We start from the raw sequence: 25,994 nt of genomic DNA, 5'->3' as shown, positions 1-25,994 counted from the left end.
AGCCAGGGCCAAATCCAAGAAGGACAAAAAGGGCTCCTGCAGGGTCAGGAGAAATCCTGGGGCCAAAAACACAGGGTTCCTCTCCAGGGACCAGGGGTTGGGGCACTGAGAGCAGTTCTGCACAGACTCAGGCCCTCACCAGAGTAGGATGAGTCCGGGTGCTGGAGGGGCTGAGAACCACCCCCCAGTCCAGCCTCAGGACCAGCAAGCAGCTATTCCTACCACTGGTCCCCGCAGCTTGGTTGAAAATCCAAGGACGAGATTGTCCTGGGGCAGAACCAAGGGTGACTGGCCGTAAGCTATGCCAGCCTTAGATTCACTGTGACCCAAATCCGAGCTTGTAAAGCATCACGGGTGCCAAGCACCGGTGGCTTCTGGTTTATTGCTTATCTTTTCTGTGCACTTCAGGGAAGCTGCTTTAGGGAAATGCCAACCTGCCACGTATGAAATAAAGCTAGGATCTCCTTCCAGGTGGGAGCCACTTTAACAAGTGGCTCCCTAGAGGCTGAACCCCGGGAGAACAGGGCTCAGGGACTCAGGGTGCTGGTGGCCCTGGGAGACACAACTTCAGGGGCTGATATGTAGGCCTCCTGGTGCCTAGAGTGATGCTACACAACGGGAAGTCCAGGCCACAGCTGGTGCAGGGCTGGGTGATTCAGCACCTCTCTGTGTCACAAGAACACAGATTCTGCCCCCTGCCCGCTCTGCACCCTCCCGTCAGGCTGGAAGCAGGATGGCTGCAGTAGATCTATAACAACGTCCTGAGGCCTCTCTTAGAAGCCAAGAAGTGTTCCCGGAAGCTGACCCTCCCTGCTGGAAGATACTCCTCTTGTCTCATTAGGCAGAACCAGTCACAGCTAAGAGCACAGTATCTCCCATGGACCAAGTGCTCGGCCCTGAGGTCAGGGTGGGCCTCACTCTCCCCAGCCCTGCCCGAGGGGGTGGGAGGATGGACACCTGCACCAAGCCCAGGTCAGTAAGAAGAAGGGGGAGGACTCAGATGCCCCTGGGAGCTGGTCAGCCTGTGGGGCCCTCTCCCCAGCAAGGCTCTTCCCTGCCTGCCCTCAGGAGATGTCACCGGGAGCCGGCTGTCTTCACTCTCACTATACCTTCACACTCTCGCTCATCCCCCAGAGCACTCACCCCAACGTTTGGGTCCACAGGTGATCCAGAGGGTAGAAAATGGCCCAGCTGCCCCTCTGGGGTTCCTGGGCTCACAGGTCAGCTGCATGGCCAGAGGGCCTGGCCAGGCCACATTCTGGGGGGGCACAGGGCAAGACAGGATGGCCAACTCCCAAGGACAAAGTCGCCTGGGTGGGGATGACCATTCCAACACAGGGAGGGCCTATGCCAGGGCCCTGGGAGGCCTGCAGGATTTGCATTTGTGGGGCCACTGGCTGAGCAGAGTTGGAAGAGTCCACACGGACAGTGAGTCCGCCAGGCAGTAGGAGGGGCCCCTCTTCTACTGGGAGCAGTTGAGCCCCCAATCACAAGCCAGCCTCTGGGGAAGGGGCTGGTTCCCTCCGTGCAGACCACTCAAAGAGCCCAGCCCCCTCTGCCTGTGAGTAGTAGCCGCTGAAGGTCCGTCTCCACAGTGCCTCCCTCCACAGCTTCCTACGCACCGAGAGACTTTCTCTCCTCGCCCTTCCCACTTCCATGCATGGCTAGAATTCAGAGACCCCACAGGGGGACAGGGAGGAAAAGTTACCATCCCCTTGGCCTGACAGTTTGACCCCAGAATCCCCATTATACTAATCACCACCCAACTCACATCCTTGTCTTGTGCCACATAGTCCTGGCAACACCAGTAACATACATGTGCGTTCCAGTAAAATGCACCACCACATCCTGGAAATTTGCCAGCCGAGGGGCCCTGCTTAAGTGTAGCTCAATAAGCATGTGCTTGTGGCCACATCAGTTCTGTCAAAGGTGTGCCATTGTGCTGATGGACAGATGGACAAGCCAGGCTTCCCTTGACTCTCGGGCTGCCAGCCATTGGCTTCTTCCTGCTGAATGAGGCACCAAAGACTCTAAGAGGAGCCAGCCGTGGGCTCCTGGGGCCACACCCAGCCTAGCACTTTGCACAGAGAGTCCCCTGTTGTCTTCTCCATCCCCTAAGGGACCCAGAAGGTGGGACATTGACCTGCTTGGCAGATGTCTTTGTCTCCTAGGGCCGCCGTAACAAACTAAGCGGCTTAAAACAACACCAATTTTATTCTTGAACAGCTCTGGAGGCCAAAAGCCCGAAACTAAGGTGTCGGCAGCGCTATGCGCTCTGGAATGGCTTATGCTGCATTACTCCAATTCCTGCCTCCGCCCTTACGTGGCTGTCTATCTTCGTATGTCCTCTCCTCTTCTTATAAGGACGCCAGTCTCTGGATTTAGGGCCCACCCTACCCCAGTATGACCTCATCTTAACATGATTAAATCTACAAAGACCTATTTTCCAAATAAGATCTCATTCACAGGCCCCCGGAATTAGGACTTGGACGTATGGGGACACAAAGCAGTGCACAGAGTAGGTCTCTCCTGGCAGGTGAAGGGTGGACAGGCACTTACACCAGTGCCAGGGTTGTCTCCCCACACCCCTCCATCACCCACAGGCCAGCCGGCCTCCGCTCCAGTGCCCCAGGGCGGAGTCCTCACGGCCTCCTGAGTCCTGCTGATGCTCGCATCTCTCAGACAGAACCAAATTCTGTCTCTCTAGAGCTTACACCCACACATCCTTTTTCTACCTTTGAACACAAAGGGACAAACCTACTTCCTCCTCCACCACGACAGACCTTTGAATAAGTGGAGCACGGCAGCAGGCCCATCCCCACCCACCCTGCCTCTCCAAGTCTCCTGGTAGCTTCAAGGGCCCACCTGTCATGGGTGTGCATCCATGCACACCCCAGCTGAGCCAGCCCCGTTGGCCAGTGACTCTCCTAAAGCAAGACACAGAACCGACCACAAATGCCCCGAGGAGATGCTTCTCCCCAAACATGCACAGGGTGCTGTGGGCATAAGGCTGAGAGTGCTGGAGAGGCAAGGTTCAGGGACTCTGGATCCCGGCTGAGGGTGTGGGATGGGGATGGGGACAGCCCCTCACCTGAGGTCGGGCTATCGGGCCACCAGTGTGGGAGACAGATGGAAGAAGAGCTGGTCCCAGCCAGTCTGTTGATAAAATCTGTGTGATCGTGTGATGACTTCTCTCCCAGAGGCTGACAGCAGGGTCAGGTCCTGTGTGTTTACCTGGAGCTTGACAAAGTCTTGTTGAATGAATGAATGAATGAATGAATTAGTGAATGAGTTAATGGCTGAAGTGGACTGGGGTAACTGGAGACTTCCCATCTTTCCCCCTTCCACCTTGCAGCCCCTGAGATGCCTCCCTGTGGAATTACATGCTGAATGTGGCTATTGAGGAGATGCCCACGATCAGAGCAGGACACCCTCAGTGCTGCCTCCCAACGCTCAGTTCCCTCCACTGGAGCAGAGCTTCCTGTGCGTGCAGAGAAAGCAGGATAATAAAGGGGGGGGGGGGTTTGAAAGCCATCCAGGGCTTCCGGCTGTCTTTGGGGCAGTACCAGGGCAGTGAAGCACTAACTGAGGCTCTCGAGCCACACACGATTCCTTTAAACCCAGGAGTTTCAGACAAAAAGATCAGAAGACCTTAGGCACCCATGTGGGGCTGGATGTCTACCATTGTCATTAGACCCAGAAGGCCACCACCATGAGAAGCTCAGGTCTAAGGCTTCGAGATCAGGTGATGGTTTAACACAGCTGGTCCAGAAGCAACTCCAAGACTGCATGTAATAGTCAAAGTCTGAGAGTGGCCCATATGTAAAGAGCACCCTGGAATGAATAAAGAAAAAAGACTCCATGGAAACACAGACAAAGCACATGAACAGATAGTTCACAGAAGTCAAATGCAAATGAACAATAAACACAGAAAAAGATAATGAACCTTCCTAAAGTTGAGGAAATGTAAGTTAAAATGATATTTTGTACCTTAGACTGGCAAGTACTTTAAGAAATAATAATAACTGATACTGGTATGGATGTAAGATAAAGGATTCTCACATGGTGTGGAGAGATCTGTAAATACTTTCAACTTTGTAAAGCAATCCAGCTGTAGTTATTAAAATTTAACATATACATGCCCTTGGCCCCAATAATTCTACTTTGGGGATTTTCTCCAAAAAAGCAGAAAGTACTGGGAAAATACATAGCATATGCACATGGGTGGGTCAGTATGAGCAAAGGGGAGATTTGGGGAGGGGACACTTCCAACTGTTAGCAGAAGTCAGAAGTCACCCCGGAGAGCTGGATCTGGGGAGGAACAAAGGAGACTAATCGTCTCACTTTAGACACTTCTGTCTTGGAAGACCTAATACAATAAATAAATAATGACTTTTATAACTCATGTGACTGCATTTTTTTAATGACTATGGAAATGATTTCGAAATGAAGCCTTTTTACCTCCCCTGCTGTTATAGGTGGGATTGCCAGATGTAGCAAATAAAAACACTGGATCTTTGGATAAGTTTGAATTTCAGATAAACAACATTTTTTTAAAAAAAATATAAGTATGTCCCATGCAATATCTGGCATATACTTGCACAAAAAAATTCTTCGTTTTTCATCTGAAATTCAAATTTAACTGGGCATCCCGGGTTTTATCTAGCAACCCTAGTTACAGGGGGAGGGAAAAGGAAGACCTCTGCAACTCTAATTTAAATCCATTTCTTCTAGCTCCCTGTAAAAACCTGTCATAGCCATGACGATATTTTTTTCTCCCAGTGATCACACGCACATGCACACACACTCACATGTTTTGATCATCATTCGTCACCCTCCAAAAGAGCATCCTCTGACTTGCACGCACTGATGTTCGTCACGGCTCTTACTTGAGAGTCAGGATGTCACGTCAAGTCTCCTAGAGCAGCATCTGTGCCTTTCCCATTCTGTGTCCAAGCCCAGCAGTGCTGGGCACACAGAAAACAGTCAGCAAACTGGGGGAAGCCAATTAACAGAGGAACAGGCATGCCCTGGAGGGAGGATGGTGCCTCTCTTCAAGGTGTGTGGCATTCAGCTTCCAGCCAGTTGCTTTGCTGGGTCATGCCCCCCAACTTCTTAGCCATGGTGGGCATCTTGGAACCTGCTCTATCTGCCAGGTCCGCCTTCTGTCCCCCCTCTCCCAGCACTGAACACACAATGCATGAACCTCATACACAGTGGACTAAGCCGATGCTTCCAAAGGCTATATTTGCATCTCATTCCACATTATTCACTTGCTGTCAGGGCGAGGAGACCCAGGGCTGAGGACGGGGAGTCTGGAGCCGGGGCAACCTTGGCCAGCTTGCAGGCTGCTCAAACTCCTCACGTGTACAAGCAGAGGCTGGGCAGATGTTCTTGAAGGGATTTCTAAGCCTTCTGGGTTTAAGGTCAGACGTGTCCCCAGCCCTCCTGGTCCAGAGTATGCCACTAGCCCACCCTTGCCCAAAGCAGAGAATGTGACCGCTAGCCACAGGAAAGTCCTCGGCCCTCTCCTTGAGCCCCAGGAGGCTCTGCAGGCCCAGGTATCCTGATGGAATCGCTGCTTAACCCGCTGTCCATCGTGTCGAGCTGAGGAAGCCGCAGACGCGACATTAGCATTACAACCCACACTGATCTTTGTCAATTACGCTCCAGTATTTGAGCTCTAACCAGCTTTAAATTGAATCAGGACGAAATCATCAGAATAAAAAGAGCCCAAGCCCCAGCCTTTCAATTCCAGCACTGGAAAAAAAAAAGTTATACATTTCATAATGGCCTTCTACCCCATAATGAACAGGAAAAATAAATTAGATTCCAAGCTAAGGGTATATTTATGCAATTTCATTATATGCCCATGAGCAAGCCTGGTTTTCACCAAGATAAAAATGAGCTCTCAGAAACACTCGCACTAAATAAATGGAGTGATTTAACAGCTTAATGGGGAGCGTGGAGGAGGAACCGAAGGACAATGTCAAAAATGGAAAATAAAAATAAGAGGGACGTCTGACATGCCTCCCGCGCTGCGTGCACAACGCCAGAGGTGCCGGGGGTCTGTGTAGCCCTCTGGGCAGCATCTCTCTTCTTGGTGCCCTGGGTGACCAAGGCCAGGATGGGCAGAGGGAACATGGGTTTTCCCCGAGACAAGGAGCGCTGCAGCTCTGCACACTGGTGCAGAACATCTGCCCCCAGAGCCCCAGGCCCAGAGGTCAGTTCTTCAGAGTCTGCCCCGGCTTCCAGAGACCACCTCGCTGCAGTAGCTTCTGCAGTATAACTCCAGGTTATCTTAGCCCTTCTGGTTCTCATCACTAACCTTTCTTCCCTCCTTTCCAGAAATTCCTCTCAGTTCTTTTGCTTCCATATCAGTTACCTGATGTTAGCGTGGCCCCAGCTTGGGGGGCAGATGTGGCACCTCCATGCCCACGGGGTCTCCTCCAGGGTCCCCACATACCGGTTGCCCAGCCTTCACCTTAGCATTTCTTTTGCCAGAAGCGAAAACAAGTTCTCTGCTGCCTTCGAACTCTCCAAGCGTGCAGTTTTGTTTTTTTTCCGGTGCACTGTTTACCGTGCTATGCTCTGGAACCTCCGTGTGAGAGGCGTTGTGGAAGCTCGGTTGTTGTGAAGGTTGACAAAATAATGGATTTATTTTTATTTTTTTAATGCATATTTACAAAGCTGGAGGGTGTCTCCCGAAAACCCCAGTGGTGCGTAGCTGGGAAGAACTTGGAGTTACACAGCTCCGGGACCTCTCTCAAAGGCAGCGCTTTAGACTTCCTGAGGTCCCCTTTTCAGCCTCGCTAAGGGGCTCCCTGGTGCTGTCAACAGGGGAAGGAAAAGGTCATCGACTCCTGGAATGTCAGTCCTGGGGCACCTTCTGGCGGAATCTCCCTCTTCACAGATAAGGATATAAAGGCTCTGAGAGATCAGGAGGGATCCAGCTCATCCGTGTGGGTGGGGTGTGTGGGGGGGGGGTCTTACATCAGCCTGCCCCACAGAAATATCATGCCAGCCACAAGGGTCATTACACGTTCTAGCAGCCACATTAAAAAAATGTTTTAAGTGGGTGAAATTAATTTTAATAATATATTTTATGTAACCCAATATATCCAAATTATCATGTCAATATGTGATCCACATAAGAAATTACTAACGAGATGATTCACATGCTTTCTCAGCACGCTGCGTCTTTGAAATCCGGTGTGCATCCTACACCCACAGCCCATCTCCACCCGGACAGGCCACGGGCTAGTGGCTTCCCTCTCAGGCGACGCCAGCACAGAACTCCTTCGTGTCACAACCGTCTCACTTACAAACAACCCCAAGCCTAAAAGTCAACCATGCAGCTGCATGTGGCTGCCGACCGGTGCAGGGAAATATGCCCATTGCTCAGAAAGGCATGTTTACAACCTTCATGATTAGTGACTTTCCAAAACCGCAATGAGACCATAATGAAAAATCACCACCCCCATGACTCCTCGGGCATCTTCTGTGTCAAGAACGAAGAACTCTTCAGGGGACGTACTGCTACATCCTCTGCATAGCTCTGAGAGGCAAGTCCTGTCATCACTGCGACATCCCATCGATAGCAGAGGCTGTGATGGGGTTGCTGCAGAATCACACAGTGAGTCAACAACCATCAGGGAGCTGAAACATCAATGTTTATCAACCTCTAAGGGCAGAATATCCCGTCCTGACAAAGAGAAACCACTTAGAACCAAACAGGCACAGGATTCCCCTACTTTGCACTTTGGGCAGCCTTCGGCCAAAAGGGGCAGCTCAACATGGCGCGAAACCAAGACCCTCCTGCCTCTGCATGTTCCCTCCTTTCCCAGGGCCTCCAAGGGAAAAACATAAACAAACAAGCAGATAGATAAATACCAACCAACGAAGATAAAACAAGCTGTGAAGATTAAGCATGCCGAGCTCGCACTGGCCTCGGCCTCGTGGCCTTAGGTACCAAGCCCATCAGCTCATTAGTGCAGACAGAGCTGGAATTCCACAGCACGGTGTGATTCCCGGCTCCCACCCAGTGAAAATGCAGAGCGACTGACTGACCAGCAAAGACACAGCCACAGAAAGGGGCACAGGGGTAGCTGGAGCGCCAAGAAGCTTGCTGAAGACACTATGGGACAGATGTACCCAAACACCCACCCAGACCCCCGCCCTCGGCATTGACGGGCTCCTTCCTGCCTGCTGAGGTTGGGGTCAGGTCCACAGCGGCCTGGCTGTCATCCTCACAGCGGCCCCACAAGCAGGTTTGAGGATACTGCATCAGTGGCCGGTTGGCGGTGGTGCCTGGACCCAACCCCAGTCACTCGCTGTTTCAACATCACCTGCTCAGGTTTTTGTCCCTCCTTGTGGGTCAGGCGGGGCCCTACCTGTACCAGGAAAAAGCACCAGCGTCGGCCCCTGGGATGCTGTAAAGCTCAGGACGTGTGCTGCTCTGTTGTCACGTGGTGATGACTGGTGCTGGGGGAAGGAGACCTCGAGGAAACGCGGGAAATGAAGAGGTCTGTCTCCTCGGTTGCTGGGGAACTGATTTGGAGAAAGGGGAGCAGGAACGAAGAGGAGAGAGGGGAGGGAAAGAGCAAAGAGAGAACGAGTCCTCCCCAGGCTTCAAGAAGTTTGCTCCTCCTACCGGAGCTCCTCCACCTTCCAGGCCTCCCGCCTGCCCTGGCGACCTGACACCCTGAGAACCACCCGCGGGCACCGCGCCTGCCACGATACGGCCGCCAGGCCCCCAGCAGATAGCGCCCGGCCGCCTTCCCTGACGGCCCCTGTAAGGGTGTCTGCCTGCATCCTCAGGCTGTCTGCGTCCCCAAGCCACCCCCTCGATGCTCTTACATAACTTGGGTCCTTCCCCACCCACGAGCAGCGCCGTCCTCCCAGTCCCCCCACCTTCTAGACACGGGGGTGGAACATCTGCTCGCACCGCTCGCTCCTCTCCAAGGGAACACCGTCCCCCACACACCGCACCCCAAACTCAAACACTGTCACCCTCCCCCAAAGCAGCAGGGGATAAAAAATAACATAAAATAAAAACATGCTACCACTGTCGCCCACCACATCATTAAGGGCAAGAAAAACTCTCCTACAAATAAAACTCTTTCCTTCTTGTTCTAGAAAAACAGTAACGAATCCTGGGGGGGGGGGCGGGGGGGGCGGCGGAACGCAGGGAGGGAGCAGACGAGGGCTGCTCTGCCTTTTCATCTCCATTGCTGAAATCATCTTTGATATTTCTTATTTTTAAAAAAGAAAGGAGAGAACTCCACAGAGGTGCGAGCACAGGCTCCCAGCGCTCCTACAGCATTTGTGTGGGGGGAGGGTATTAGAATTCAGTACCAGGAAGTGGCATCTGGGGCCCCAGTTTCCCCTGCCCTCGTCCTCACTCCCCTCCTTACAAAGGAGCACATCTAATGGAACAGAGGAGGGGCCGTGTTTGGTTTTGGATCAAGAGGCCAAGATCTACATCGTTGGAACCCTGACATGATGGGACACATCATGGGAGACACACGTCTCCCCACTCCTACCTCAACCTCAAGGCAGTGAGGGAGCCAGGGTTCCTGTGTCCTTCCAGCCAGCCAAGCACTAAATGGCTGCCTTCCCTTCCAAACGCTTCCATGAAAGCAAGAGGGAAATCCGTAATTCTTCCCCAGGAGACTCTGTCTAATCCACTTCCCGTTATCCAATTCCGCCTCACAGTTGAGACTGTGGTTCCCTTTTCTGTGTGTTCTCAGCTTCTCCGTGTCCTCACTGCCCTGGTCTGGATGCCCACACCCGGATGCAGCGAAGAGTCCGTCTGGCTCAGCGTCTGGGCACACACTCACTCCCCCTCTCACTCACTCGGCTTACTGCACTGTCTTTGGAGGGTCTTAGTGGGCATGGAAGGCTCCCCTTTGATTATTCCTATATAGTTAACTCTGTGTGTGTGTGTGTGTGTGCATGCACATGAGTGTATACTACATGCAAAAACCATCATGTTACAACCTAGATAAATCCCAAATGTGTGGGATACAATTTACAGATGTGCATAACAACATATTTAAAGCAAATAGTCTTCAAGAGGCTACAGGTGGGTCCAGGAAGGTCACGGCTGCTGTCTGGATCTCAGGAGGCTCTCATCTCCCCGGATCTAAATTCCCACCTGTCGCCACTGCTGAGCCATGAGTGTGTGAATCCTTCATGGACAATTCTAAGTATGGCAGGGAAAAGCCCAAACCCCAGGCTTCTTTCCTGTCAAAACAGAGGGATTCAGCCCTGGAAAGGCACGTTTATGGAGGACCTACTGGGTCTTTCACAGAGTCTCCCCCTCTCAGCCACAAGGCTGGACAAACAGGCTCCATCAGGTGAAATGTTGTCACCAAGGTCTCACAACTGCCAGTGTGGTCCTGTCTGCAACCTGAGCTCATCCAATCTCTGCTCCAAGCCCTCGATACCCAGCACCCAAAGAGCAAGCTTTCTAAAGAGGGATGACTGATGGCTTGTCCGAGTAGGTGCACGAAGAGCCGGGCACCCCTTACTTCCCTGCTGGCGCTCCCAGCCATCCTGTCCTCATAGTTAAGGTTCAGTACGTGGCAGGCATCCCGCTCAGAGCTGAAAATGGAAGCTGGATGTTGGGCACTGCCCTCCCACCAGGGAGACCCTCACAGGCAAACCATTGCCACGATGGAGAACAGCACAGAATGATGACAGAACAGGAAAAGGAGCATTCCCGCTGCCCAGTGGCTCAGAGGTCACAGAATCTGGAGGGCCCACATCACTCGTTTTCCCTTTTCTATTAAAAATCTGCTGCCTGCAGGAGGAGGGCAGGGGAGAACCAGGCATGGGACCCCAGGAGCAAGTCCCCAGACAAGCTCTCTCACCCACTCTCTCCTCAGAATGGGGGTCCACTTGCCAAAACAAATCTGGAGCACAGGCAGGAAATGCGCATGCTGCATTTTCAGAGAACCTCCGCTCAGTGAAAAAGAGAGACGTCTTTTTATTCCAGTCGAGCAGCTGCTTGTCCAGCACCGACAGCACACATGAGGCCAACAGAGAAAGGCAAAGGAGAGATGGGACAGGAGGCTCCAGGGAGGTTCAGGGAATAGTGGGGGGTGGGGGTGCTCCACCACGGTGCTCCCCCTAGAACAGGCCTGAGTGTCCGGCTGCACCCAAACACGCTCATGTGTGCAGATTCCAAGCACCCCACGTCCCCTGACCTGTGGCGAAGGACCCTGATCTTTTCCCACACTCCCCTTGGCCGATAATTCATTCAGGGGGTGAATGCCCCCTTTGCCATGGGGTGGCTGCCTCCCCACAACCCTGGAGGAAAACCAGCTTCCCTCCTCACTCACTGTGGTCTGAACGGCCTGGAGCTAGTCAGGAAATTCCTTAGGGAAAAATCAAATTCCCAGGCAGAGTGTCGCACAGGGCTGGCGGCCACTACCCGCATGGTAGAGTGGGCCACCCCTGCCATAAAGGAATGGGTGCACAGGGTGCTCCCAGCTCTGGGCGGGCCCCAGGAATCGACCCCAGAAGATCCAGCCTGGCTCAGAGCAGGTGTCGTTCCAGAGGCCGTCCTAGATGCAGCCATAGTGCTGGGTCCTGGGTCTGAGGATGCCCACTCCCAGAGACACACTTAGCCCCCACCCTCACCCACTGCTCCCCTCTCTCTCTCCCACACTATCCCAGAAAAGAAGGACCAGCTTGCATTTGAGATTCTCGGAGCTCAAAAGTCCAAGCAGGCATCTTGCCAGGGGTGGGGGGAGGCAGCGGTTCCCTTCCCTCTCTGAAGGGCCAGCACAGCCCTGTGACATGGCTCTGTCACCACCCCCAGAGCCACAGGTGTACCTGGGATGGTGGTACAGACCAATCCAACAGAAACGTGCTTGTTAAACAGCACCAGCTCCTGGAGAAGGGGTCTGCTTGGATCTGCCCCCCATCCCCAGGCTTCAGCTCCCTGGGCCTCCATTCTCCTCTGTGAAGTAGGGGACACGCAGCTTCTTTGGCATGGCATTGTTCCTCCACAGGACTTCTCTAAACCTGAGAATATAGCCTGTTCACATCTGCAGCTTTTATACATCTTTGGGCATCTCTTCAGTCCCAGTGCCTATGTCAGGGCGTGGCACGCAGTAGGTGCTCAATAAATATTTGTGAAATGAATATAGAAATGCTTCCTTGTTGCATTTCATTTTATCCTCATAAAAACCCTGTGAACTAGCAAGAGCCCTCATTAGCCCACTGGGGACAATCATTATTGCAGGAACCGATGTGGTTGACTGTAGGAGCACTCTGTTTGCATGATCTCGTTTCTTTCTTTCCTCCAAGCCGTGAGGTGGTATGATTATTATCGCTGTTTTGCAGATGGAAAAACTGAGGCTCAGGATGGGGAGATGCACTGCCCGAGGTCCCTTGTCCCCAGATCAGAACTGACGCCAATTTTAACCCAGCCAGCCTTTGCCTGCTTTCCACGAAGGCTAAGGAAAGGCTGCTGGTGAGCAAGAAAAAACAAAGCCTCGGGTTTTCACCAGGATCTCTGGGCTCTACCACGCAGGAGCTTGTCTTATTTTAAAAGTCCTAAGGGAGGCTGTGGAACGACATGGAGGTAGACGGGGCTCAGCCTCCAGGTGGGAGCCTGCGATGAAGAAGCACAGCTGTCGAGCTGGCTGTCACCCACTCCTCCAGGGCAGGGGGAGCCCCAGACAGCCCTGGGAATGAGCAGATAGTTTCCCCCTTTTCCACTGGAGACAGGCAGGGATGCAGCTCAACAGAAGTTACAGGCAACTGCAGCTCTGAGGCAGGCAGAGCTCAGGTTTCTGTGAAGACTCGAGAATGATCTATCTGACACCAGTGTTAGAGTAACCAGAAGACTCTTTAAGGAGATCAGGGCAATGGTTTGTGTCTGTGTTGAGACGGGGCAGTGACTCCTGCCTCCAGCCCAGAAGGAGGCTTTGGAGGACACCCCAGGGAGATGAGGGGGGCTCGGCAGAGCAGGCCTGAGGCTTTCCTGTGCTGCTGAGGGACAGGAGCCCCCAGGGGAGGATGAAACAGAGAAAGGAAACAGAAAGCAGATTCCTGCTCGCATTCCACATCCCTGTCCCTCAGGAGGGAGAGGAAGGGAGAGGGGACAACATGAATATTCCTTCACCATGTGGCCCAATATCACAGCTGAGAAGTCCCCACAGCTGTGGGCACAAGCCTCTGCCTGGCAGAGCTAACTTTAAAATAAGAAGAGTTGAATCATCATAAAAAGTAAGAATTTTCCAGGCTCAGAGACATGACAGATGAAGCAGTTTACCTAAAAAGTCCCAGTGTTCTGGGAAGAACACACACCAAAAAAACCCAAAACTGTGGGAAAGCAGCCTCCAAGGGCACAACAAAGGCACATGGACTGTCCCTGCTGGGCACCCACTGAGAGCACTCCTGTATCCCCTCCTCAAATCCTTCTTCTTTCTCTCTTCTGGGGTCCACACTAGGAAAAGTCTACACCAGAACAACAGGTCAGAGACAGGCCTCCCCCCAGCCAGGGCCTAGTTAGGCTTAGGAAGCTAAATACCCCATGTGTATGAGAGGTCAGGCACAGGGTGCTTGGAATGAAGGGGTCTGGAACCAGGAAAACAAGAGGGTCAGAAGGCACCCCCCACACCCAGAAGCATCCCCATGAATGCTTGAACAGTAGGACAAACTCTCATAAAAGGGGTGACTTCATGGAGCCAGATCTGTTCCATAGGAGCCAGCTCATGAACCAGTGGGGAAGGGAGGATTGATGGAACTGAGTGGATACGATGCAAGTAAAGCTAAACTAATAGAGTAAAATAGGGTCCCAGAGATCGGGGGAGAAAGTTCCAAATGCAAGTCCACATGCTCATGGCAGGGAAGCATGGCACATACGTGTCCAGCACCCAGCTTTGGGCTGAGGACTTCATACTTATTGAAATAGCACTATATGCCAATACCATCTGTGGAATGACTGAATGATTTAAGTGGATGGATGGACGGATGGATGAATGGATGGATGGATGGATGGATGGATGGATGGATGGACCAGACCCACAGATGGATAGGTGGATAATGCTCTGTTGACATAAAAGGAAGCAAATGGAGCTCAGAATCCAGAGCATTGAGAACATGACTTCGCAATTCGAAAGTTCTCAAAATCTAGCACCTGATATAGTCCAGATCAGTGCTGCCCATTAGAACTTTCTGGGATGATGAGAATATTCTACACCTGTGCCCTCCAATATGGTAGCTGCTGGCCATATGTGGCTACTGAGTACTTGAAATGTGGCTAGCGCAGCTGAGCAACTGAATACTTAGTTTTATTTAAATAGTCACATGCAGCTCGTGGCTACCATATTGGACAGCACTGTTCTAGAGTTTTCCAACACACCTTTGTATATGCTGATCCTCCCTGAGTGGCTGTTTGGAATATGCACTACCTGAGGGCAGTTGGGAAGGGTGACTTTTTGAGAAACTGATACCAACATGAGCAGGGCAGCTCCGTTTTCCTCCAGCCTTAGATTTCTGCTGAATAAGATGGGAAGTTTAATGTCCATACGAAGCACCCAAAATCTTGTTAAAATGCAGATGCTGAAATTCAGCAGGTCTAGGGTGGGACTCAGACATCTGTAATTCTAATAAGCCCTTAGATGATGCTAATGATGATTATCTTGTTGTTGACTGTAGTAGTTTTTCATTGATTCTCTAAGATTTTCCTAGTATACAATTGTATCATCTACAAAAGAGTAATATTTTTATTCCCTACTTTCTAATATTCACTCTTCTCATTTATTTCTCTTGTCTGATTGCATTGGCTGATGCTTCTGCTACCATATGAAATAGTAGTTAGTGATAACAGGCATCCTTGCTTTGTTCTTATGTTAGTGTTTCCACATTAAGAAAAAGAATGGATTTTGGACATGACTACATATGGTCATGTTAAGGAAGTATCTATCAATACCTATTTTTATTGAGTGTTTATCAAGAACGGATATTGACTTTTCTCAAATGTCTTTTCAGTATCAAAAAAGATAATCATGTGATAATTCTTTTTATATTGATTAATATAATGGATTATATAAATAGATTTCTTAATATTGAACCATTCTTGCACTCCTGGAATAAACTCCAAATGGACATAGGGTATTACTATTTTAACGTAATGCTTGTTAACGTAATGCTTGAATCCTACTTTCTAATATTTAAAATTTTGCATCAATATTCATAAGTAAGAATGGCCTATAGTTTTATTTTTGTACAGTCTTTGTCGGATTAAGAAACATTGTTATCCTCTATTTAAGAAAATTACGTGGGGACTTCCCTGGTGGCACAGTGGATAAGACTCCATGCTTCCAATGCAGGGTGCCCAAGTTCAATCCCTGGTCAGGGAACTAGATCCCACATGCATGCTGCAACTAAGAGTTCACATGCCGCAACTAAGGCGCCCGCCTGCTGCAACTAAGACCCGGTGCAACCAAATAAATAAATAAAAAGAAAATTATGTGGATGTTTTTCTTCTTTTTGTTTGCTGTTGTACAGTTTGATAAGCATTGGAAGTACCTGCTCTTTAAAGGTTTGGTTTAAATTCCCCCATGGAACCGTCCAGACTTCCTCCTTTGTGTGGGAGTAGCTTAAAAACTTTCTATCTTCCATGCAATTGGTCAGTTTGGGTAAATTATATTTCTCTCTTATTTCTTATGTTGTATTTCTTATGCCTTCTTCCCCTTAACCGTGCCTGCGCTAGCTAGTAGTTCAGCTATTCACTGCTTTAAAAACCAGCTTTTTATTTATCAGGCCCATTTTCCATTTTGTGACTCCTATTCATTATCTATTAACATCACTAATGCCTTCTTTCTGCTTTCCTTCAGTTTATCATTCTTTTGTCCATTTTCCGAGTCATATACTTAATTCATTTATTTCTAATTCTCTCTCATTTACTGAGTTTTTAAGGCTGTGAATTTTCTCTACCCCCCTCACCCTCAACACTGCCAGGCACAGCTGGTCCTTTATTGTAGGTGCTTCGTACACCCCTCTGGGAGCCTGACCCTCTTGTGATGTATTTGTTGACAGTGTGTCTGCCCCATTGGACTGGGTTCCTCAGAGTCAGACTCCTCTGCAGCTCTGGACGTCTAGCACTTAACACAAGTGTCTGACACATCAAAGGTCATCAGTAAATGTGGAAAACATCATGAAGTGGTAAAAATTTTTATGATGATAATTGTAAAACCCGCGTTTGAGCATTTATTCTATGCCAGGCACAGTGCTAGATGCCCAACGGACATCAGTTTCTCTCATCCTCAGTCAACTCCATGAGGTGGGTTTTGCTCTCCCCCTTTCACAGTGAGGAAACCAGGGCTCGGAGCAGTCAAGGACTTCCCCAAGTCACATCATTCAGAACTCATGAACCCAAAGCCTGTGCCCCTAAGTGCTGATCACAAAAAGCAAAGGACACCAGCCTGTGTGGAACAGAGAGAGCCCATGAGCCTGTTAGAGCACAGGTTTGGGTATGAATCCAGATCTACCACTAGTAGCTGTGGGACTCAAGGCAAATAATTGAACTTTTCTGTGCCTCAGTGGTTTCATCTCTAAAATGGAGAAAAACACCCATACCCCCACAGGACTGTTGTAAAAATTACATGGGATAATAGAAATAAACACCCAGCATAATGCCTGGCCTGTGGTAAGCACTCAGGAGCTAGTGGTGGTAATAATGATTGTGATGCTGGAGATGGTGGTGGAGATGATGATGATGAAAGTGACAACAATTGTATCATCCAGTCCTCCAGTTACCACAATGCCACCAAAACCCAACATCATACAGTAGAAACAGGCCCCATTAGGAAGAAAAATAAATGCCCACAGAGTTGAAGGAATAGAAAATCATAAAATTTCAGAACAGGAAAGGATTCTTAAGACCATTCACAACCACGCTGTTTTACAGAAGGGGAAAGCAAGGACCAGAGTAGGGCAAGTGGTTTGTCCAAGGTCTCACACCTGTTTATGGCCAGACTGAGATTGGTACGGATGTTCTGATCCATGCTTACTCCCCGCCATTGCCCCGAACACCATCGGAGCACTCACCCTGTGCGGGGCCCCAGTTTAGAACCCAAAGAGATGAACACAGGAGGGACATCATCACACAAAGCACAACAGATAGTAATTCCATTCAGTGCAGGGAGGAGGGAGGAGCCACCCCACTTGGCATCACAGAGCACTGCTCTCAGGGCCCAGGCAGGGGGGCAAGACCAGGGTGGACGTGAAGTTGGTGGGAGAGAGCACAGCATGGGCTGCCCAACGTAAGGGCTGAGGGAAAATGCAAGGGCAGCACAAGATAAGTTTAACAAAAATGAGTGACAGAAGTAGGAGTTGTAAACACATCCAGAGCGGGTGGAAAGAGGAAATTAAGTATACAAATTAGGGATGATATGAAATTAATGGCTACTTTAAAAAACGCATGCTAATTTAACATCTTTGTAAGCACGAAAAAAAAATGAACTAGAAAGAAAAGACTGGCAAAATATTTACTGACAAAAGGCAAAATAGGAAAATATTTGAAAAGCATGTAGCACATAAATAAACGCCTTGAGGTGGCAATTCCCTAGGAAATTCATTTCCTTCTGCAGGCACAGAATCTACCAGAGCAGCTGGATGGTAAAGGGGAGGGAACCAAGGCCTTCTGTCCTCAGGGGCTGCTGTGCATTGAAGGCTCACTTTGCGCCAAGCCCAGAACTGAGGTTTTCCATGACTGTCTCCATCATCCTTGGAGAACCCACCTAGGAAACTGGGACCGGAGAGTGAGCCATGGGTCTGGTGTTCAAACCCAGGCAGTGTGGCCCTGGTGCCCAAGCTCTTAGCCACTGTGTGGTCTGTTCTCCTCTCCCCTAAGGGAATGCTGAATGGGACCACCCTCCAAACACCGAGAAGGCAGGAGTCCGGCCACACATGGCCTCCTGACATTCCTTAAGGGACAGCACCTGAGGGCCTATGGGAGCCGAGACACCACTGGGATGAGTCTCAGCTGCTGGCCGCCAGCACACTGTCACACACACACCCCCAGATGAGTGGCCATCGGTGAAGCATTTTCAAAGGAGTCTGAAGAAACTGTCTTTGCGAAACTGAACGAGGTTGGTTCCAGTATAAACATAGTCACAAGGCCAAAGGGAGGTTTGTAAACCATAAACAAAGACCAAGGCAGAGGCCAGCATGTGGGGCAGGAGGGGGCGTCTCAGGGGAGTTCCCCCGGGCCATTGCAAGGACCCAATCTTGTTTAATATCCAAGCTAATGATCTGGAAGACAGCAGGCAGGTCAGGAGCAAGATGTGTCAGGGAGACGGGCAGGCGGGCGCTGCAGTTTGTGTCGGGGGGGGATGGGGAGGTGGCAGAAATGACCGGGAGGGAAGGTAAGCGGTTCCCAAATACACTGAGAAGGGAGGAGGGAAGGTAAGCGGTTCCCAAATACACTGAGATTCAGCTTGAGGGAAAATTGTAAACACTCATCTAAGAGAGAAGAAGAAGAAAACCCAGCCTGAAACAGATATTTGCTGAGCAGAGGAAATCCGGGAAGGAGGGACGGTGCCACATCAGATGACCAGAGGTCCTGTACTTGAGAAGCTCGAATGCAATAAGGGGGTGTGATTTGTGTTTTCAGCTCTTGTGGGGAGGAGGTGGAGAGTGTGCTGCTCAGGGACATTCCCCGAGGCAACGCACACCCAGAGGGGCCCTAGTAACAGAAGCAGGCAGATGATCAGATTCAGGGAAGAGGACTACCAGCCTGCGCACAAGAACCCATTAAAGACCCATCACTCAGGGCTTCCCTGGTGGCGCAGTGGTTGGGAGTCCGCCTGCCGATGCAGGGCATGTGGGTTCGTGCCCCGGTCTGGGAAGATCCCACATGCCGCGGAGCGGCTGGGCCCGTGAGCCATGGCCGCTGAGCCTGCGTGTCCGGAGCCTGTGCCCCGCAACGGGAGAGGCCACAACAGTGAGAGGTCCCGCGTAAAAAAAAAAAAAAAAAGACCCATCACTCAGCTGCCTGGGGTTGACCGGAGGAGGGAACACTCTGGAAGGTCGGGAGGGTGGACACAGGACGGAGCAGTTGAAGGGTCGGGGTGGGGGACCGGGGCTGCAGGGGGGTAGACTCTTCCTAAGAGGAATCTCATCAGGCCCTGCCCCCCAACCCTCTGCCTGCTTGCACCTGAGCTGAGACGCTGCAGTGGGAACGTGTCTAGAAGGTTGATTCAGCCGATTGAACAGTGCCGGGCCTCCCTGCTCAGCCCGTTCATTGCTTGGGAGGAAAACGAAGTCATCAGCTCCGGACACATTTGGAAATTTACTGGAGCAGCCATTTCACGCTGCCTTGTGGGGACTGGGTTAGTCATCCAGTTAACCACATATTCCCACAGGCCCCCTGTGCGGAGGCTGCGTGGGCCCGCTGGGAGCAGGGGGGAGAGGGCAGTACAAGAGGGGGTGCATAGGCTGGGGCTGGGCCCCACACAGAAAGGCAGTGGCAAAGGGCCGACAGAGAGCAGGGTGAGCTGGGGGGATACAGTGGGTGGGAAGGGGTGCAGAGGGCCAGCATCATGGAGCAGGACCACTGAGCCTGAGAGGCTGAATCAGGCTCTACACGGGCATTAGCTTTAAATGCAACCAGCCCCCACTCAGTAGGCATTTACGGGGGGCAGGGGGCTTGTGCACAGCAGCTGGACTACGCTGGGGCCTCTTACCATGAGACCCCAAGGAGAACCAGCAAGGCTGGTCTCAGGCCTGGGAGCCAACAGTTTGCCCGAAGTCTCAAATGGGCAGGAGCTCAGATGACCTCTACTCTCTAGCATATTGTTTGTGTTCTTACTGGAAGTGACCTCTTTGAGGACAGGGAGTTTTGTGTGTTTTGTTTTTTTCACTGCTGATACTCTGATACTTAAGATACTATCCAGCATGTATTAGATGCCTAGTAATTATTTGTAGAATGGATGAATGAAGGGATGGGTGCATGGGTGGGTAGATGGTGAACGGTGGATGGATGGATGGATGGATGGTGGATGAAGTATGGATGGATGGATGGATGACATATGGATGGTGGATGAGTGGGTGAGTAGATGGTGGATGAATGGATGGATAGATGATTGAGGGATAGATATGGATGGGGGGGTAGATAGTGGGTGGATGGACGGATGGATGGATGGACGGACGGAGGGTAGATGAATGGATGGTTAGGTGATGAGTGAATGGATGGAGTGGCCCCCTGCTGCATCTTCAGCAATTCCTTGAACATCAGGCTCCAGGTGACTGTGCCCTCACCATCAGTCCCCATCCCAGCCCCAGGAGACCAATGAAGAAGAGACTTGGGCTGAAAGGATCACTGGAGAGTCTCTAAGCCTAAGCAAAGAACGGGAGATGCTGAAGAAGACCCAAGAGGCTGAGAAAGGCTTGCCCAGCTCTTGCGAGGATTAGATGAAATAATATACACAGCGGTACTTTGTAAACTACAGAGCAGTGAACACATGTGGAGTATACATGCTTTATTCTCCACCCCGCAAAGACTGAAGCACCCTCCCTCTCCTCTGGTGGAACGCTTGGAGAGCAAAGCCACTTTCTTCCCACTGTAGCCCCAGGACATGACCAGAATACTGTGAGCACATCACTGTGTTTACAAGGGACAGCAGGCAGCTAATGAGCGACTACTGACCACCCACCTGGCCCCTGCTGTGTCCAGGGACATCAAGTGACCATAACACATGGTGGCTCATGCTTTAACACCAATCTCCAAATCTAAGATGCCAGCCAGTTCTGCCCACAGCAACATCAGCCCCGCTGGGGCCAGCCACTCCTGGCACAAAAGCTGCTCAGTTGTCTTAAATTGTGACGCCTCCCCGCCTTTCCCATCCACAATGGCATTGCCAGCTTAGTGACTACAGTGGGGTCTTTACTGAGCTTAGAACTATGCTGAGGGCTTTACTGCATCAGCTCATTTTCTCCACCCAACTGCCCTACAATGGAGGATGACTGATCCCATTTCACAGATGGAGAAACTGAGGCTAGTTGGGATTAAGTAACTGGCCCTAGGCTACATATTTGACCAAGGTGAAGCTAAGACTTGGACCGACACCGACTCTTATGCACCAAGGCCCCCACCAGACAGACCCAGGTGGCTCTTGGCTGTTCCCCAAATCAGCTCCACCCTCAAAGGGTCATGTTCCCATAATTAAATATACCTTGGACCATGACTATAATTCCCAAAGAGGTGTCTCAAAGTGCTTTAGGGGTTTGGGGCCTAAGTTTAGAACCCCCTAAGGTGACTACTCTGAAAAGGGCCTTTTGGTCATTTTCCACATACCTACTTGGGCCTTGGGTTCACCACCGTGCTCAGGGGCCCAAAAGTGTCAGGGTGGCAGTGGTGGGGTCACCCAAGGAGCTGCTGGGAGGAGAGCCTGGCCTCACCAAAGCCAAGTTGGCCAGGCACTTGGCTCCCAGGAATGAGCCTTCCCCTTGTCTCCCAAAACCCCAGGCTTTCCTCTGCCTCAGACAACCCCAAAGGTGAGCAGACCAGGGCCAGCCACTGCTGATTCACATGAAAACAGACAGGGTCCACCCAGGCGTCCTGAGACAGCTACAGAGGCCCCAGGCCCACGAGCCCACTGTGTCAGCACCTTTTCACCCAAATAGGGTCACCACCAAAGCTGAAAAGTGCTGTGTGTGTGTGACAGTGCTCAGCGCTGCACAGCCTGGGGTCCAGCACGGGCCAGCACAGTCCAGCTGGTCAGGAAGCAAATAACCTTGAACTCAACTGACTCAGGCACTGCAAAAGGAGTTTTCTCCACGTCCTGGCTGGCGTCACAGACCAGCAACCAGCACCCCAGGGGCAGCCCCCATCTCCTCACCAGGGAGGGGCACAGGCTTGGGGACTCAGGCCCAGGATGGGCCCAGTCTCCCATCCCCACCTGCACCCAGCAGCACTGGTGTAAAGATGTTGTCTCCTGGTATGGGGATGCGGTGGCGCTGGGTTTCCCACGCACTGGTTCCACGAAATCCAAGTTGTCTCCTAGACACGCTCCCATCATGAGTGAGGACAGAGGAGACGCGCGGTGGGCAGCACATCCCACCACGTGAAGCCAAGCTAATCACTCTACCCAGAATGCAAGCTGGCAGCCATTCAGTGGCCACCAAAGGCCAGCAAGGGGCAGATCAATAAGTCTTTGTGACACACATTAGCAAATTCATTAGTGAAATTAATTCTCCCCGCAAACAGTTGAGATCATGTTAAAGAATAGTTTGTCAATTCCCTTTTTTTTTTTTAAATTTCCATGTGTAAGGAACAGCATGGAGGCCACGGCTCCTGGGAACCAAGATGAGAAGCCCTGAGCCCTCACCTGCGTCCTCAGTTTCCCCATCGGCAGAGGAGGCCAAGCACCTCTCAGGCCAGAGTTCCACAGGTCTCCCTAATGTCTGTCTCCTCTCTCGAGTACTTGAGTCTTTTCTGTTTTCTTCCTCTCCCCTTGAAAAATCAAGTAGGATGAGTGTTGGGTTGAGCTGGATGCTGGAGATTAGATTGCATCTGTCTGGATATAAATAATTTACTGCTTGATGGTCAGAGGGAATTTAATTAGTTCTTGTTCTCCTGATAGAATCAGCCCACCATTGCTAAAACATTTCACTCTGAATTAGTCTGTAAGGGGCCAACAAGGCAATGCTAATTTTATACACATGACGTCCCCCGCAGCTTCTGAAAATACGCATCCAGCACGAAGCACTGCCCGGCTGTTGCAGCCGCTTTGGTGTCTGGGGGCGCTGGATAAAGTCCAAGGTGGCTGGAGAGAGTGGAGCCGGGGAAGGGCCAGAACTCTACTGCCTTCCATTCACAACTCTTCTCCTCCCAGACACTGGATAAAAGGATCAGGGACCAGGTGACGTGATCAGTGGGTGAACTGGCCCAGCCAAGGGGCTTGTCTCCACCCCAGTATCCCAGCAGCAAGCACTCAGTAGAACTACATATTTTCCCCTCTTCAGAGCATGGCTCTGCTGGATGCCAGCCTCCTCACCTGCCTGGCGAAATCACAGCTCAGATTAGGACCTGAAGATGAGGCCCTATACCAACCAGCACACGCCCACTGCCTCCGCGGGAGCAGCATAGGGAGGTGATGAAGGGGAGCGAGGAGGACCTCGCTTGTCCTGAAGTTCCCTTTAGGAACATATGAAATGAAGTGGATCTCAGAAAACAAGCCAAGGGGATCAATAGCCCACAGAAACCACCATGATAGAAAGATGCTCTGGAATGTGGGAACGTAGTCAACGGGTCTTCTCCAAGAAATGTTCAGTGAGAAGGAAGAGGGTGAACAGGCCAAAGGCTGACTCATCTGTTGAGCTGAGACTGTCCCCATCAGAAACTGTGGCCCATGAGGCAGGAAATAAAGGGCCATGCTTCTGTAGGCAAGGAAAGGGCAGGATTCCGCTGCTGTCAGCTCTCTTGTTCATTTGAAAATGAAGACGGCCACTTCTCAGCATATTTATGTCTTTGACCTACAGAGGACACGATTTCATGGCACAATTTAAAGAAGTACCTGTTTCACCACAACCTTGCCAACACTGCATGTTCGCATTTTTTTAGGCCTTTGTTAATATGAAATGGGAAAGGGAGTGTCACGCTGTTTACATTGGTATGGATTTAATTACTAGTGTGATTAATTTTCTTTCCACATAAAATAGGAATCGAATATGTCCTCTTTTGCAAAGTGTGCTCTGTTTTGGCACTTTTCTTCTTTGGAATTAAACCAATATGTTCTTCAACTGCCTGTCTGAATCCCCTGCTGGCCTGGAGTTTAGGTCACAGAGCGTGTCTTTTCTCTATCTGCTTGTCCGGTGCAATGCTCTCCGTCACAGAGTAGGCACCTAATAAATATTTGTTGGGCGAAACAGAGAACAGAATTGAGGAAGTGAGTTCTGTCATGGTTCACGGAAGAATTCCTCATATAGAGGAAGGAAATTGGAATAACAATACTCAAAAGAAAATCATCTAAGGTTAAATGAGAACTAACCCTGTGCCTAGCACCCGCTTAACACTCCACGTGTCTCTGTGCCCCCACCAGCATGACGCTTGGCCCCAGTGCAGATGGGGGACCCAGGGTTTCCTTGAGGTAACTTGCCCAAGGTCACCCAGGTAAGGGGTGATGACCAGCATTTACTCCAGGCAGGCTGGCTCCTGCTCTCATTCTGACCCACACCTGCACGTGTGCAGTCCAAACCCTTCTGGTTCCTGGCTGGGTGGCCCCAACCTGACTCTCTCTTTCATCCAGCCATCCTTCTCCATGAACTTAGGGCCAGATGAAGGAGACATAGTCCCCACTCTCAGGAAACCCCAAGACGTGTTCACCATGCTGGGAGGAAGGTGTGCGCTCCACCAGGCATCACCAAACAGGAGGCAGGACGACCAAAGGGTAATTCAGCCTCTCACGACAACCAAGGAAACGCAAATGAAAGCCGGGCGCGATAACATTTCCACCTACTGAATTGGGGAAGATCGCTTCTGAGGATAACAGCCGTGTTGGCAAGCTTGCGCGCTGGCACCCGCAACAGCTGATGGGCACGTGTTAATGAGGGAACAAACTTCCTGGGGACCCCTTAGCAAAATGTTTCAGGAGCCTTACAAATGTTTGTGTTCTTTGAACCCAAAATTCTGCTTCTAGGAATTGATCTCACAGAAATAATCACAGGCACAGACCAAGATTTATACACAAGGAAGTTAATCACAGGATTATTTATAACATGGAAAAAAACTGGAAACAACCCAATCCGCCAACAGGCAAGGAAGGAAGAAACAAATTACGAATTTTTGGGACATCCATGCAACAGACTAGACAGCAATCACTAAAGACTGTGGTTTTGGTGGATGCTTTAAAACGTGGAATGACGCTCACCATATAATTTTGAATGAAAACAAGACAGAGACTATATATAAATGTCATCCTAATCTCATTTTTAAATGCATATTTTGAAAGACTAGTAAGAAATAAACCAAAATATTAAAGTAGTTACCTCTGGGTGGGAAGATTAAGGTTATGGCTAATTTTTGTTCCCATCATTACACTTAGCTGTGCTTTATTTTTTACAAAGAGAAAATATTTACTATAATAATAATAAATATTTTTAAGTAGCAAAGACTAAGTTTAGCACATCACTTTTTTGTCTGTGGAATTCATTTTGGAAGCTTACTCGGCTCTTCAAAGTCCTTTTTAAAATGAGGCATAGAGATCTGAAGACAGCACCCCAGCAGTGCTCTGAGAAAGGATAGAGCAGGGTCTCCTCCTTTCTGCTGGAAATAATACTTCTTTTAATGCAACTTAAACCACCTATGGATTTTTTTAAATATTTATTTATTTTTTGGCTGCATTGGGTCAGTTGCGGCATGCAGGATCTTTCGTTTCGGCGCGCGGGCTCTTTGTTGTGGCATGAGGGCTTCTCTCTAGTTGTGGGACCTTAGTTCCCTGACCAGGGATAGAACCGGCATCCCTTGCATTGCAAGATGGATTCTTAACCACTGGACCACCAGGGAAGTCCCACCCCCTATGGATTTCTGATGCCACCCTATCACACTGTTGGCTCACACTGTGGCTTACTTAGTATTATATTTGCCACCACCGAGCCCTGTCTCACCCATCACAGGCTCGGAAAGTTTGGCTATTTGGACCCAATTAAAGTGCTTTCAATTTATTCCTACTAAATTGTGTCTTGCTAGATTCATCCTATCATTCTAACTGCTGAGATATATTTAAATTCTGAGTCTGTCTACAAAATGCACTCACCATTGCTCTCAGCTTCGCGTCATCCTCAAGTTTAATAACTCTGCCACCTGTCCCGTCTGAGTCATCAACCACCATGAAGAGCGGGAAGAGCGTGACGACAGAGCCCATCTCTAGAAACCTCCCTCCATGTTGTATCCACTTGTTAATCAGCTCTCATTTGTTGTTCAACCAATTATAAACATTTTGAACAAAGGTATTTGACAAGGCTGTCAG

The 25,994-nt window shown here is 50.4% G+C and overlaps 1 protein-coding gene across 9 annotated transcripts in view; it reads right to left on the bottom strand.

The window, feature by feature from the left end:
• The window catches only part of RBFOX3 (RNA binding fox-1 homolog 3), a 448,026-nt gene that overhangs the window by 385,069 nt on the left and 36,963 nt on the right, over nucleotides 1-25,994 (bottom strand). Inside the window, exon 1 of one of the 9 annotated variants that reach the window (XM_067716013.1) lies at nucleotides 8,394-8,810. The exons of 7 other annotated variants lie outside the window; for them this stretch is intronic. The gene's annotated coding sequence lies outside the window, so the exon portion shown is untranslated. Of the gene's footprint in view, nucleotides 1-6,385; nucleotides 6,847-8,393; nucleotides 8,811-25,994 lie in introns of those variants that run through there. One more of the 9 variants, XM_067716015.1, reaches the window with a different exon arrangement.

The sequence above is a fragment of the Pseudorca crassidens genome, chromosome 19, assembly GCF_039906515.1.
Source record: "Pseudorca crassidens isolate mPseCra1 chromosome 19, mPseCra1.hap1, whole genome shotgun sequence".
Classification (NCBI taxonomy): Eukaryota; Metazoa; Chordata; class Mammalia; order Artiodactyla; family Delphinidae; genus Pseudorca; species Pseudorca crassidens.
Note: the sequence above shows the minus strand (reverse complement) of the source record. Positions and strands in the feature narration are given on the sequence as shown.